This window comes from Bos indicus, chromosome 5 (assembly GCF_029378745.1).
Source record: "Bos indicus isolate NIAB-ARS_2022 breed Sahiwal x Tharparkar chromosome 5, NIAB-ARS_B.indTharparkar_mat_pri_1.0, whole genome shotgun sequence".
In the NCBI taxonomy this organism is placed as follows: domain Eukaryota; kingdom Metazoa; phylum Chordata; class Mammalia; order Artiodactyla; family Bovidae; genus Bos; species Bos indicus.
In genome coordinates this window covers 90,965,375-90,980,378 of record NC_091764.1, presented here as the reverse complement: position 1 = coordinate 90,980,378, position 15,004 = coordinate 90,965,375, and the positions used below count along the sequence as shown (strand labels likewise).

Here is a 15,004-nt window from a genome sequence, read left to right as displayed (position 1 = left end):
TTCCCCAAAAGAAAAATATATGTGAACACAAAACCTTCAACAAAAATTTTCACAGCAACTATGTTCAAAATAGTCAAAAATGGAAACCAAAGCCTATCAACTGATGAATGGGTAAAGAAATTGTGGCATGTGGTATAATGGAATGTTATTGTTTAGTCGTAGTGAGTCCATGGACTATAGCCCACCAGGCTCCTCTGTCCATGGGATTTCCCAGAAAAGAATACTAGAGTGGGTTACCATTTCTTTCTCCAGGGTATCTTCCCGACCCAAGGGTCAAACCCATGCTTCCTGCATTGGCAGGTGGATTCTTTATCACTGAGCCACCAGTGAAGCCCATAATGGAATGTTACTCAGCATTAAAAGAAAAGAACTACTAATACACATACAACATGGATGAATCTTAACATCATAATGCTGAGCAAAAAAAGCCAAAAACCAAAGTGAATACACAGTATGCTTCCATTTACACGCTGTTCCAGAAAAAGCAAAACTAACCAATAGTGATAGAAATCAGACCTGAGCCTGGAGATGGAGAACTGGCTGCTAAGCAGCATGAGAAAAGCATTTGGGGTTATGAAAATATTTCATATCTTCTCTGGAGTGATGATTATAGAGAATATATGCATATACATGTTGAAGCTCATCAAATTGTACTATTAAAATCTGTGCATTTTATTTTATATAAACTAGACCTGAAGTAATTTTTTTTCATCATGACCATTTTCACTATTATGAAAGATTCAGTGGGTTTCAACCTCATTGAAACTTTGTCTAGAAGATATGAATGATACTATCTACTGTACTGGCAAGAAAATTATATTAAATAATTCATACAGACCATTTAGCACAATGCCCAGATCAAAGTAATAATAATAATGTACCCTAAATAACTGCTGAGAAGGTTAAGAGTAGTATCGATGGTATTATCCATTAAGTTTCCCTGGGGAGGTGATTTCTGAGAAAACCATTAAAGAAAGACATGAGTTATTGGGGGGAACATTCCATACAGAAAAATGTCAGACAAAAGCACTGAGGTAAAATTACCAAGATGAATATAGTAATGGGTAACCATCAGGTATATTCTGCTGGGTTAGACAGGCGATACCTATTCATAATGAAAATTGAGAAAGAAGCTATGGAGGAAGAAAGAGTGAGATGTAATAAGTCCAGAGATGTAAAAACTCAACTAGGAAACAACAGGACACATTACACCAACTAGAGAAATCATACAGAGATTTAGTGCTGAAAGTAGGCAATTTTGAAAACTATATATGAAGTGGATAGAAGTAGTGCATGACTTGACACAAAGAAGTGAGGGAGAAACCTATCACCTTGACATGCAAGAGGCAACAAGGTTTAGGCTAAAAGATAAGAACATACAAGAAGTATTGTGGATCAGAAACTGACTCCAATTAGATACAAAAAAACAAACAACAACAACAAAAAGAGTTGCACATAACTTCAAAGTCTTAAATTGGAAAAATGGGTTATTCTTTAATACTAACACCCAAGTGCACAATATGTGAAGAAGGAGAATAGAAAGGAAATCTAAGAAGAGAAAGTTAGTATTTTAAAGGGAAAATAGGAGAGGGTTAGAGATGGTGGTGGTCCTTAGTGCTTGTATTAGTTTGCTAAAGTGGCCATAAGTATCAGAAAAGGGGGGGGGGGAGCTTAGAACAACACAGAAGTTTCCTCTCACAGATATGAAGGCTACCAGTTTGAGTTCAAAGTGTCCACAGGGTTGGTTCCTTGCAGGCTGTAAGCGGCCATCTGTTCCATGCCTCTGTCTCAGCTTCTAGTGGTTTACCAGCAACCTTCAGTGTTCCTTTTGGCTTCTGCTGCATCATGCCAATCTCTGTCTTTATCTTCATATGGTGTTCTCCCTCTGTGCATGGCTATGTCCACATTCTCCATTTTCATAAGAAAACCAGTCAAGTGGGAGGAGGGGGTTCACCCTATGGCCTCATCTAAACTAATTATCTTGTTAATGACCCTGCTTCCAAATAAGGTCATTTTCTGAGATAGTAGGAGTTAAGACTTTGACACGTGAATCTGGGGGTGCCACATAATTCAACTCATAAGAGTGCTGCTCACCAAATACTTCCAGCCATCTCCCTTCTGAGTCCACGTAGAATTGTATTTCTTCAGCCTCTTTGAAGTTATGTGTGGCCATATGCCGTGTTTGGCCAATAAAATGTGAATGAAAGTGATGTGTACCATTTCCAGGTGAAGTTTTAAAGGCCAGTGTGTGATTCAGGGCATTCTCTCCCCGCTGCTCAGGTCATGTCAAGGTACATGTCAAGATCAATCCTCCATCAGTCAATGTCACTGAAGAACTGTGACAAGCAGAACCTCCCTTCTGACTGGCATTGGGAATGAAGCAAGAACAAGAAGTAAGTTTTTGCCCTCGGGAGAAAGCTCTTTACAACCTAGGGGTGGGGTTGGGGGGGTGAGAGGGAGGTTCAAGAGTGAGGCAACATATGTATATTTATGGCTGATTCACTTTGTTGTAAACAACATCATAAAGCAATTATCCTCCAATAAAAAATAAATTTTTTAAAAGGCAAAAAAAAAAAAAGGAAGCTTTATTGCACTGAGTTCATTAAATGTGGGGGTTGTCTGTTATTCCTGCTAGAAACCTAGCTTATCCTGACCAATACAGAGATGACTGTACTTTTTCTCAGAAGAGTAGTGATCAGAAAAATAAGTACCTATGAGTCAGCCATCACTTCACAGTTTTAAGGAAAAAAAGGCTAAAAGCAAATGAAACCAAGAATCTTACTCCTACGACTCTGCATTGAACAGCAAGTCAGCAGATGATATCTTTGGTGGCCTCCAGTGAACCATGCCCCCTTGGGTAGAGCTGGCATAGACCACTTCAACCCTGACTTTGGGATTCGCTATTTGACTGGCTTTGGCCAACAGTACACTAACAGATGGCTTCCAGGTGCCTTAATGTTAAAGAATCTGCCTGCCAATGCAGGAGACGCAAGAGCGCGGGTTTGATGCCTGGCTTGGGAAGACCCCTGGAGCAGAAAATGGCAACCCACTCCAGTATTCTTGCCTGGGAAATCCCATGGACAGAGGCGCCTGCAGGCTACAGTCCATGGGGTCGCAAAGAGTTGGATATGACTGAGCATGCATGCACACTAATGGGCATGATGAAAACAGATGTTGGCACATGGAGTCTGTCCATGTGGAGTGTTTGCCCTCAGGAGACTCTCTCACATAACCCAGTGACCATGTGGTGAGAAGCCCAACCTAGCCTTGTAGAGAGGCCATGTGGAGGGCCATCAAGACCTTGGCTGATAGCTCCAAGTGAGTTCCTAGCAAGCATCAATTTGCCAGCATACGAATGAGGATTCTTGGAACTGGATCTTTTAGCCATAATTAAGCTGCCAGAACTGATGTCATGTGAAACAGAAAGGAACTGTCCCATCAGGTCCTGTTCATATTTCAGAGTTATAAGCAAACAAAATGACTCTTGTTGTTTTAAGACACTAAGGATTTGGAGTGATAATTGAAACAATAAATGCTTTTGTACGGGAGGTAGCTGAAAAATTAAAAGAAATTATTTTGTGTATTAGTAATTTCCATGTTCTTTAGTAAAAAAAAAAAACAAACAAACAAAAAAAACAAACAAAAACTTAAGCATTACAGAGCCAAGATCACAAGCTCTGAAACAGGCCACATTTGTGTTAAAACTCTGACTCTGTCATTTACTAACTAGATAATCATAGACCAAAAAACCAATCTGTGAACTTAAGTTTCTTCTTTCACACAGCAAGCATTGAAAGAACTACCTCCCAAGTTTATTGTGAAGACAACCACTACACATAAAGTACTGGAAACAAAGTCTGCACTCAACAAACAAATGGTAATACTGTTGTTACCATTTTGTATAATTAGTAATCATTCAACTGTTTTTGGAGCACCAACTATGTGACAAGCATATGATGGGTGGCAAGGATACAAAGATAAGCATATCCCTACTCTGTACTTTCTGAGATCTTATAGTCTATTAACTGCATTAAATTCATCAGAGGAAAGCCACAAGTTTAGTGAAAGTGTTAGTTGCTCAGTAGTGTCTGACTCTTTGCAATCCCATGGACTGTAACCAGCCAGGATCCTCTGTTCATGGGCTTCTCCAGGCAAGAATACTGGAGTCGGTTGCCATTCCCTTCTCCAGGGGATCTTCTCCACCCAGATAGAGAACCTGGGTCTCCTGCATTGCAGGCAGATTCTTTACCATCTAAGCCACTAGAGAAGCCCACAAGTTTAATATGCAGGTCTATCAAGGAAACCTCATTGAAATGCATAGTCTGGGAGAGTTTCCCTAATAAACATTTAAAGTGAGTCCAAAAAAGATAATAAGGAGGTATTAGGCAGGTGAAGAATGCTCAACAGATTGTTATGGATGGAGGAAAAGCAGTATGAGACTGAAGGAGGAGAAGACTTGTACATTCTTAGAGCTGAAAGAAGGCTGCTGTGGTCTACTCAGCAAGCAGGTGTGGCATATAATAAGAGATTAAGATATATGCCTTTTTCATAATAGCTAGCATAGAACACCTATCCTGAGAGGCTAGGCATACATTACTATAGCCATGCTGTTACCAATTGCCAACAATGTGCAAATACTACCTAGGAAATAGAAATTAATGACATATGAAGCAAATAATTTCCAAAATGTGGTCTGCAGGTTTGTGCCATGCCATGAATAATAAATTTTAGTGCCTGGAGATGCGGCAAGAAAAACAGGACAATGTAGTGAACTTTAATAAATTCATTCGATTTTGAATTTTATAATTGTGTCCTTATTAGTTTTTTGTGAAATAATAGTGATGATAGTCAATTTTATTTTCAATGTCTTTACCCAGAAAAATCAAAAGGGAGCAACTCTATTGCACCCCAAAAACTACTTTCATCTGACTTTGGGGTATCTTCTTGTGGTCTGTGAAATATACAAGTCTAGGAACAACTGACTTAAAAGGCAGCAGTATCTAGATTGCTTTTTACCTTAAACAATTGACTATTTTGTAAGAGGCAATAGTATAGAACAACCAGAAGTAGAGCCTCCTGCATCCTCAAGCAGAAACTCATGAATCTTTGTTTGAAATTTTTGCTTATTAAAAAAAAGGTAATACATCAGGTTCTGAAAATTCGTATTCACATTCACACACATATAATATTCTTTATGTAGAAAATGCATTGAGGAAACAGCACTGTAATTTTTCCATGAAATATAAATGCCAAACTCATACATAATTTATATAACATAAAACCAACAGACCATGCAGGTTTGGTGTTTAATTATGATCCCTTGGTTCTTCCTGATGAGCACCATTAATCAGTCCAATCAGTGTCTGAAATGTCATATTTCTGTCTACAAATAAACACCTAACTGGAGGTATTAAAATATTTAATTGAAATGCGCTTTTGTACAAAGTACTTCTCAGCCTAAATGTAATAACTGGAATTTAAAAGCAAATAACCAAATGACTGACAAAACAATAATAATTTTTTTCTGAGATTTTTCAAGATATATGGGAAAGTATAATTTTAAGCATCTTGACCTTTTGCTCAAATAAAACTTCCTCCTGTTTAATTAGTTCATGATTCCTTTTTAAAGACAACCTCTAAAGTTGCTACTTTAATACCGATAAACCTAGAAGGGACTTTTGTGCTTTAATGTAATTGTGTATTAGAATACTCAACCTGCTGGATATCCAAAAGCTGGAACAATCTCTCGATGGCTGCACACTTTCTAATGCCCCAAGAGCCCCTCCATGTTTTCAAAGAGAAATAAAGTCGACTGATAAGACAGGCTGTAAGCATTGAGGCTTAAGGTTCTTTTTTTCCTTTACAAATCTCATTCTACAGCAGCTCTATCACATCACCATAACAACACAAAACTATGGAACATTTTCAAATGGCTTGAAGGGGGCATTTTCTCCATGGAGGCAACAAACATTTATAAAGTAAACATTACCATTTGTTTCCTCAAAAGGTGACCGAAAACCTGATTTTGGCTCTGCTCCTATCACCCTAGACACAGCCTTGTCATTTGTTACCATCTCCATGGTCTCCTCTCTAGTAGCAGAACAAGCTCAACCAGAGGCTTCTCCCAGTCTCGCCCATCACGTTCCTCACGGCAGAGCCAACTCCCATCAATCACTGCTCACTCTCAATTATCTCTGCCCTGTAATCCCTCTGGACAGGAAACTTCAATATTGTACTGGATTCCAGTCTGCCTTACAAATATCATCTGGTAATTTCACCCATAAATATGCTTCAAATGCCAGTCGTTTATTAATTCAAAACGAAGCACCACTACTACTATTGCTCCTTGCTTCCTAGTAGTTCTATTCACTGTATATCCTTACTGACCATGTGCAGGATAAATGGATAGACATCAATATAGCACAGTGGTTAACAGCATGATCTTTAAGTCTGAATTAAGTCGGAGTCCTAGCTTCAAGATCTATTAGCTGTCAAACTTTGGACAAGCTATTTAGACTCTCTAAACCTTGTGTTCTTCATCTATAAACCATAGATGTTAGTACCTATCTTAAATGTTTCTTGTTAGGATCACGGCAGGACAGCCATCTAACACGAAAAAAGGGTCTAAGAGATGTTTGTTTTTGTAATCACTGTTCATTTCATTCACTCATCAACTATTTTCTGAGCACTTACTATGTTCCTGGCATCCTCCAAAGGTTGAGTAATGAGTGGTGAATAAAAGAGACATGGTCTTTGTACCCTATGCAGCTTACACCTTAGTGGGAGAGAAGCACAATAAATGAATAAGTATCTAATTATTCAATACAAACAACAAAGGCCTGAGAGGAAAACAGGTGCTGTAATAGAGGACACCAGAGAAAGAAGGAGGGGGTAATCGGGAAGGGCTTCCTGGGTAACGTTATCATTAAACTGTGACCTGAAAGATGAGGAAAATACCCAGTGAAGAGTGGGAAAAGGCAGAAGACAGAGGCTGAGTGGGAAGGCATTATTAAGTAGACTGTGGGTCTCAAGCTTGTTTATTAAGAAGTGCTGACCAGACTGAAAGATTTTCAGAAGCCAGAAAATGAAGAATCTTGTAGGACATGAGAAGAAATTTGGCTTTTACTCTAAGTTCAGTGGGAACATAGAGAAGGGTTTTTTTTTTTTTAACTTAATACAGAAAGTTTAATTTTATTTTTATTATTTATTTGGCTGCACTGGATCTTAGTTGTAGCACGTGAGATCTTCACTGGGTCACTCAGGATCGTTTGTTACAGCACACAGACTCTCTAGCTGCTGCCCATGGGCTAGTAGTTGTGACAAGCAGGCTTAGTTGCTCTGTGGCATGTGGGATCTTAGTTCCCTGACCAGGGATCAAAATAACATCCCCTCCATTGCAAGACAGATTTTTAACCACTGAACCACAGGGCTTTCTGGGTGGCTAAGCTGTAAGAAATCCGCCTGCCAATGCAGGAGACACAGGCTCAATCTCTGGGTTGGGAAGATGCCCTGGAGAAGAAAATGGCAATCCACTCCAGTATTCTTACCTGGGAAATCCTACAGAGAGAGGAGCCTGGCGAGCTACAGTTCATGGGGTTGCCAAGAGTTGGCAAGTGAACAACCACTGAGAAGTTTTAAGGAGGAGAGTGGCATGATCTGATTTCTGCTTTTAGGAAATTACTCTGGTTATCATGTGATCATTTGGAAAAACGCAAAAGAAGTGGATGGGGACAAGTTAGGAAGCTGTTGGAATAGTCCAGGAAGGAGGTCATGGTGACTTAGGCTTAGGTGCCTAAGGCGCCAAGGTGCCAGTAAAATCAAATCTCACCATGATATTGAGTGGAGGAGGGAAGTGTTGTGGCTGACTTTAATTTCTTCTTGTTTTAGTCCTATAACTATCACCAGCCAGGCTTTAGGCTCCCAAAAGAAGGGGCTGCAGAATAATAATTTTAGATGTTCACATTAAATATTTTCTTATAATTATTCAGTTATTCTCTAACAATCTTGTCAAAAGACTACTCAACACATTTTCCCATTTACATCAGTACTCCCCAAATCCTGCAGTAAAACTAGGAAAGAGTAAAAATGCTTCATCATCATGAAAACTTTACAGCACCAAGCTCAGATGCTAGTAATCCGTGAAGTCTTGTTTTCATATCATCTAATGCAAGAAAAATTACTGAGCCTCCCTTATATGAAATTTGTTTTTTCCTTTACCTGGAAGCTTTAAGGATTCTCTACATGACTTAATTTGCTTCAAATTTATACATGCCTACTTTCATTCCCTTGTAAACAACACCAACAGATGGTATGGAATATTTGGTTGCAGAATAATTAAGCCTGAATTTGGTGAGAACTCAAAGATTAAAGTTATTCTTAGCAAAACAAGCAATCCACTGCCAGGACTGTAAAGCATTTAATAATTTATATCAAAAGAACACCTAAGGAAGCACCCCAAGTGACTTGCAGATCTGAGTTCAAAACCATATACACCTGAAATAAGACCCGTGTACGCTCACCCACAAATACTATCTTGACGCCATAAAAGAGGTGAGTGACTTCATCCTTCTGCCTGTCAGGGATTCGATTATGAAACTAATTTCAATCACCATTTGATGTATATTCCATCAAAATGCAGGCCGACAAGTTATGTAACATGTTCTGGCTATTTAAATATCCTAATGGGATTTTTAACTGTGGTGATGCTTTTGAACTGTGGTGCTGGAGAAGACTCTTGAGTCTCTTGGACTGCAAGGAGATCCACCTAGTCCATCCTAAAGGAAATCAGTCCTGAATATTCATTGGAAGGACTGATGCTGAAGCTGGAAACTCCAATACTTTAGCCACCTGATGCAAAGAGCTGACTCATTTGAAAAGACCCTGACATTGGGAAAGATTGAAGGCAGGATGAGAAGGGGACGACAGAGGATGAGATGGTTGGATGGTATCACCGACTCAATGGACATGAGTTGGAATAAACTCCGGGAGTTGGCCATGGACAGGGAGGCCTGGTGTGCTGCAGTCCATGCGGTCACAAAGAGTCGGACATGACTGAGAGACTGAACTAAACTGAACTGAATGAGATTTTTCTCAACAAGTGGGAGCAAGGCAATTCTACTCCTCCTACTATGTCCAGAAAACAGTGAACAGAAGGATGTGCTCTGTGCGTACTCAGTCACACCCAACTTTTTGCCACACAATGGAGTGTAGCCCACCAGGCTCCTCTGTCCTTGGAATTTTCCAGGCAAGAACACTAGAGTGGGTTGCAATTTCCTTCTCCAGGGATCTTTCCCAAACAGGGATCTTTCCAACGCAGGGATCAAACCCGCATCTCTTGCATCTCCTGCATTGGTAGGTGGATTCTTTACCATTGGCGCCATCTGGAAAGCCCTTAATAGGAGGATACTTGAGAAAATATCACAGGGTCATTTCACTGTCCCGTAGCTCAGCAGGTTGCAGTTTGGAACAACCAAAGAGACAATTCATCCTATCTGTTTTAGTCCCAGAATTATCTTTTTAAAAAAATTTTTATATCTAAAATCAGAAAACTGAGCCTTAAAGTAATTCAACCCAGATTAGGCAATTTTGATAGCAGAGAAGAGAAAATAAAAACACTGAAGAAAGCACAGTGTGTTGTCTGGAAAGATGAGATGTGGGTGTGGAACCAGACTAAGGGCAGCAACACAGAATGATGAAGCATTTGAAGAGAAGATGGAATGGGAGAATTCCAGAATTCCAGAGAAAAAGTTTTATCTAATAATTAAAATGGCATCCACCAGTTATCGAGCACATGCCAAGGGCCAGGCACTGAACTAGACACTTGATAATCTTATCTCTAATTCTTGCAGTAATGCTACAAAGCAGGTCTCCCATTTTTGATAAGGAATCAAATCTTCAGAAGGTTATACACCAGGCTTAACGTTCCTATAAGGGTTTCCCTGGTGGCTCCGATAGTAAAGAATCCCTGGGTTGGAAAGATCCCCCAGAGAAGAGAATGGCTACCCACTCCAGTATTCTTGCCTGGAGAATGTTTCTTTTAATATATTTAAATATTTTTTAAATCCCAGGGAGTTAAAGGACTAACTTAACTCAGGAACTAACACTTTTACTTAACAATCCTGCAGTGCTAGGATTTGATATTACACCTATCCCTCTGGCTGCCTGATAGGGTTGTTCAACCTACACAGCTGTATACAATGGCCTGGTTAAAGCCCAACTCTTTCTGCAAAATGTTTAAGTTTTTCTTAATAATTTTATTTTTTTATTTTTGGCTGTGCTGGGTCTTCGGTGCTGTGAAGGCGTTTATCTACTTACGGCGAGTAGGGGCTACTCTCCATTGCAGTGCTCAGGCTCCCGTTCTGGTGGCTTCTCTTGTGGTGGAACGCAAGCTGTAGGGCACACCACCTTCAGTGCAGCTCCCTGGCTCTAGAGCACAGGCTCAGCAGTGGTGGAGCACAGGTCAGTTGCTCCATGGCATATGGGATCTTCCTGGATCAGGGATCGAACCTGTGTCTCCTACACCGGCAGGTGGACTCTTTTATCACTGAGCCACCAGGTAAGACTTTGATTAAGTTTTAAACACTGAGCCCTAAGCTCAAAGCTATAGTCCTAAGGTGAATTTGACAAGAAGCAAGCATTTTCATGGAAGGAAAACCATACTGACACATTTTCAGAAATATGGCAGAGTAGTTCAGGGAAACCTTGACAGGGAGACCAAGGTGACTCCCTGGAATTTAAAATATATTTAAATATATTTATTTTTTAAATATTTTTAAAATATAGAGTTAAATATATATATATATAAATATTCTAAATTCTGGGTGATATATATATTTTTTTAATTTTTATTTACTTATTTATTTTGGCTGTGCTGGGTCTTCATTGCTGTTCAGACTTTTCTCTATTTGCGGTGAATGGGGGGCTGCTACGTAGTGGCAGTGTTTCTGCAACATAGTTGTGAGGTAGTTGTAGTGGGTTTCTCACTGCTGCGGCTTCTCTTGTGGAGCACGGGCTCTAGGGCACATGGGCTCAGTAGTTGTGGTTCCTGGGCTGTAGAGGACAGGCTCAATAGTTATGGCTCAGGCACATGAGTTTAGTTGCTTTGCCACATGTGGGATCTTCCTGGATCAGGGACTGAACCCGTGTCTCCTACATTGTCAAAGAGATTATATACCACTGAGCCACGAGGGAAGCCTTGGGTGATCTATTTTGAGCAAAAGGACCAGACAAAGAGAAGAGGCTGCAGAACTACACATGGTGGCTGGCTTTATGAAGAGTGTGCCAGATGCCATCAATGGTCCTCTAATATCCATCACTTCTTTCTCTTAGGAACAGAACCCCATAGCTCAGGGACTTCTTTCTTTTAGCAACAGAACCCCATAGTTTAGGGACTTCCTTGTTGACTCAGACAGTAAAGAATCTGCCTGCAATGCAGGAGACCCAGGTTTAATCTCTGGGTTGGGTAGATCCCCTGGAGAAGGGAATGGCTACACACTCCAGAATTTGTGCCAGTACAATTCCATGGACAGAGAAGCCTGGCAGGCTACAGTCCCCATGGTCGCAAAGAGTCAGACACGACTGAGCAACTGACACTCAAACTCAAACTCCCCCTAGTTTTAGCTAGGTTTGGCTGTTTGGCTAGATACTTTCCCAGCCTCCTTGACAGCTAGCTTCCAAACAATGGAATTTTCGGTTGAATTTTCGGTTGACATCTGTCAAATTAAAAACAAATCTGGATTTTAGTCAAAAGGATTATTATGAAAGTGCTGGGGAGGGATGACCGCAATGGGAGGAAAGAGAACTACTACAACAGGGAGAGCATTCTGACTGCACGAACTGCACGTGTCAGGCAAAACAGGTTTCTTCCACCAAGAGGAGGAAATCTAGGCTAAAAAGAACCAGGAATAGGATAGTGGATGGAACGGTGGCAAAGTCAGAGAGTAGATCAAAGAATGTTTCACTCTGAGTCCAGCTTGTTTTTTGGGAGACATTTAAGGAGGGACTGTACCCGAGTTCAGACTGAAGGCAGATCAAATTTCAAGGGGCACAAGGGAAAGAGAAAATCTTAACCAAAGCTTGGTTAATAAATATTTTGTTCCTAGTGATCACTGGAGACAAAACAGTTCAGTGAATCAGTTAGGAAGCAAAGAATGGGAATGTGGAGAGTCAGTGTCTGGTCCTGTAATACACAAACAAGAGGGGCCTCCTTGAGTCCTTACCTAAACCATGGGTAAGGGGGGTTCTTTGCAGTAAGCTGTTTCTCAGAACAGAAAGAGAAGGAGGGATTTATTTAACCATCACTGGTTTCCAGAATCCCAGGGCTCTGGTAAAGTTTGGCACGGTCATAATCTTAAGAGGAATCTGTACTTCCTCTTTGGCCTGTTAGGGGTTGGAGCTGCAATTTGGTGGTGACGAGTCACCCTCAGGGAGGGTATAACCTGAGATGGGAGGAACCTGGGTGCCTGCATGGTTTTATGGAACAAAGCTGTCGACTTGCCCTGGTCAGCTCACCTACTTTTAGACTATCAAGAAAGAGAGAAATAAGCTTCCTTCTAGTTTGCCATGTTTTATTTTCAAGTCTCCTACTTACAGCCACTTTGCCAGTACTCTCATGAATAAAAACAATCCCTGCAAACAAGAAATTTTTGTGTTTTTGACATCACAGGCACCCTGTAAGCATCATCTTCAAATATGAGAGTTAATATTAAACACAGAGCTCCCTTGCCAGTATTCATATTCTCATTAATCTATGAACGCCAGAAGCATCAAATGCTCAATTTTACTCTTCTTTTTCTATGTCATACAGGAAAAGAATTCTGTTTCAGTTCCTGAAATGAACAAAAAAACTTTCCATTCACATAGCAATGGAACATTACAAAAGACACACTTATTTTGGACTAAATAATATATGTCAATATGAGTTTTTGTGGTATTGTGGGGCTTTTTGAAAGCAGCTTAAAATGACATAATGTTCTACCATTTGATTCAAATGGCCTTTAAGTCAGTAATACACTCCTTTATTGGAAATGTAGACATGGGAAGATACCGAAGTTTGACCAAGAGTGTTTAAAAGAACAAACTAATCACAATTAACCATATACTACTCTATGTCAGACATAGTAAGGTACCTGTTAAAGGTTGTTCCCAAAGGGAGCAGACACGTGATATGCCTTGCTAACTGAACAATTACATGTATGCCTGCTGTTAGTGGACCAGCTCCTCAAATTCCAAAGGTCTTTCCTTCCTTATTTAAATTTCTCAAACAGGCTTAATAACATAAATAAGAGTTATTGATTAGTCTAGGTTCCTCTAGTGAAAGAATAGTCCAACATCAAAACTGCCTAGGAAGGTTGTTTGTTCAACTTAATCTAAATAAAGAATTGGTTAATAATAATCACTGCAGGCTCTTTGATTCACTGGATCATTGAATTCACTGTCTCCGTTGAGTTCTTAATGATTTTCAAATACATTTTGGAGAAGTTACCTATCCTAGCGAAAAATGAGCCTTTATGGTTTTAATTTCCTGCATCTCCTCTGTATTTTGTGTGCAACCTTAATACATTGTGAAATTATTCCAAATCTTTACTGTCCATTCTTTCCCTTTTTAAAAAGGTCCAAGAAGAGACATGAGACATACAGCCAAATTTATGTTATCATTTTTCACCTAAGTACTCAGAGTTTCAAAAGCATTCTTTCCTCTCCCAAATCACCTCTTCCCTAGTGGCTTCTGAAAAGTTCTACTTAAATGCATAAGCTCCCCACTGGGGACATTATCAATTAAGAACTTCTCTCTGCTCCAGGCCTTTAACTTTGAAGTAATTCAACAATTTTTTACATATTAAAAACAATCTCACTTCCAGAAGCCTTGGTGTTTCTCGCTGATGCAAGAAAAGAGAAAAGGTCATCTTTTTTGTATAGTAGTACCAACAAAAGAGAAGAAGAGCACTAAGCCCTAAAGAATTCACTGCAACTTTTTTCTTTTTCGTTTAAGCTTAAAACCTTACCTATCATTACAAAGCAAAACAGAAATGTACCTGTCATTAGACTAAATTTGCTGATAAATAAGTACTCTTCTGCTTTTGAAAATCCTTTACAAAGAAGATTAACAAAAGCAGTTCCTACAAGGTAATTATTATACTGATACATGCTTTTACTTTTAAAACAAACCGATTTCCCATGTTCTTACTTTGAGGGGATAATGCTAAAGTCCACAAGAAGAAATCTTGTGGAAATGACATAACCTGAGTTAGACATATTCCAACGTTTTTCTCAGATGTTCCAGGTCCTTTCTTAAATACTGTGGATTCAGTATGTAATAAGACATGCAACTGAGTCGAGGACAGTTGGAAGTTCCTCTGTATGTGTTGTTCAAAAAATAATAATTTTGTAAGTCTATGTGACAAAACTGTACAATTGTTCGGCTACTGTTAAACAGTATTCTCTCCGGCAGTTGTCTAAGAGAACATGACGTAGTACTCAACGAACAATTACTGAATTGAAAGGATGGTTGACCTGTAACAAAGCTTGCATATATTCCTTGGTTTAAAATACCTGCTCTTTTAAACAACTGATTCTCCAAAAAAAAGTGGATACAAAATTGATTTTTAAATTACTGAGTCCCTACAAATACGTCAGTGGGATGTGAACACTTCTAATCAGCTGCAACCATTGGACAAGTTTTCTTACCTCTCAGAGTCACTGTCTTCCCGGATGCTCAGCAGGCCTCAGCTAGCCCTCACGATAATTTCCGGTAGGGGCGTCTCTCAGCACTGCCGCTTGGGGGTGGGGCCTGCAGAGGGCGGGGCTAGCAGAGGTGGGCTGGCCGGGGCAGAGCTTGTGTGTGCGTGCGCGCTCTGGCCTGCAGACTCTGTGGTCAGAGGACTGTAGCCCGTCAGTCTCCTCTGTCCATGGGATTCTCCAGCTAAGAATACTAGAGTGGGTTGCCATCTCCTCCTCTAGGGGATCTTCCTGACCCAGGGAGAGAACCCGCATCTCTAGCGTCCGC

The 15,004-nt window shown here is 40.1% G+C and overlaps 1 long non-coding RNA gene across 1 annotated transcript in view; it reads right to left on the bottom strand.

Annotated features, from left to right (window-relative positions):
- Positions 1–14,762, bottom strand: part of LOC139183189 (uncharacterized) — a 140,753-nt gene extending 125,991 nt beyond the window's left edge. Inside the window, exon 1 of the long non-coding RNA XR_011566722.1 lies at positions 14,686–14,762. This is a non-coding gene — a long non-coding RNA (uncharacterized lncRNA). The remainder of the gene's footprint in view (positions 1–14,685) is intronic.
- Between the last annotated feature and the right edge of the window lie 242 nt (positions 14,763–15,004).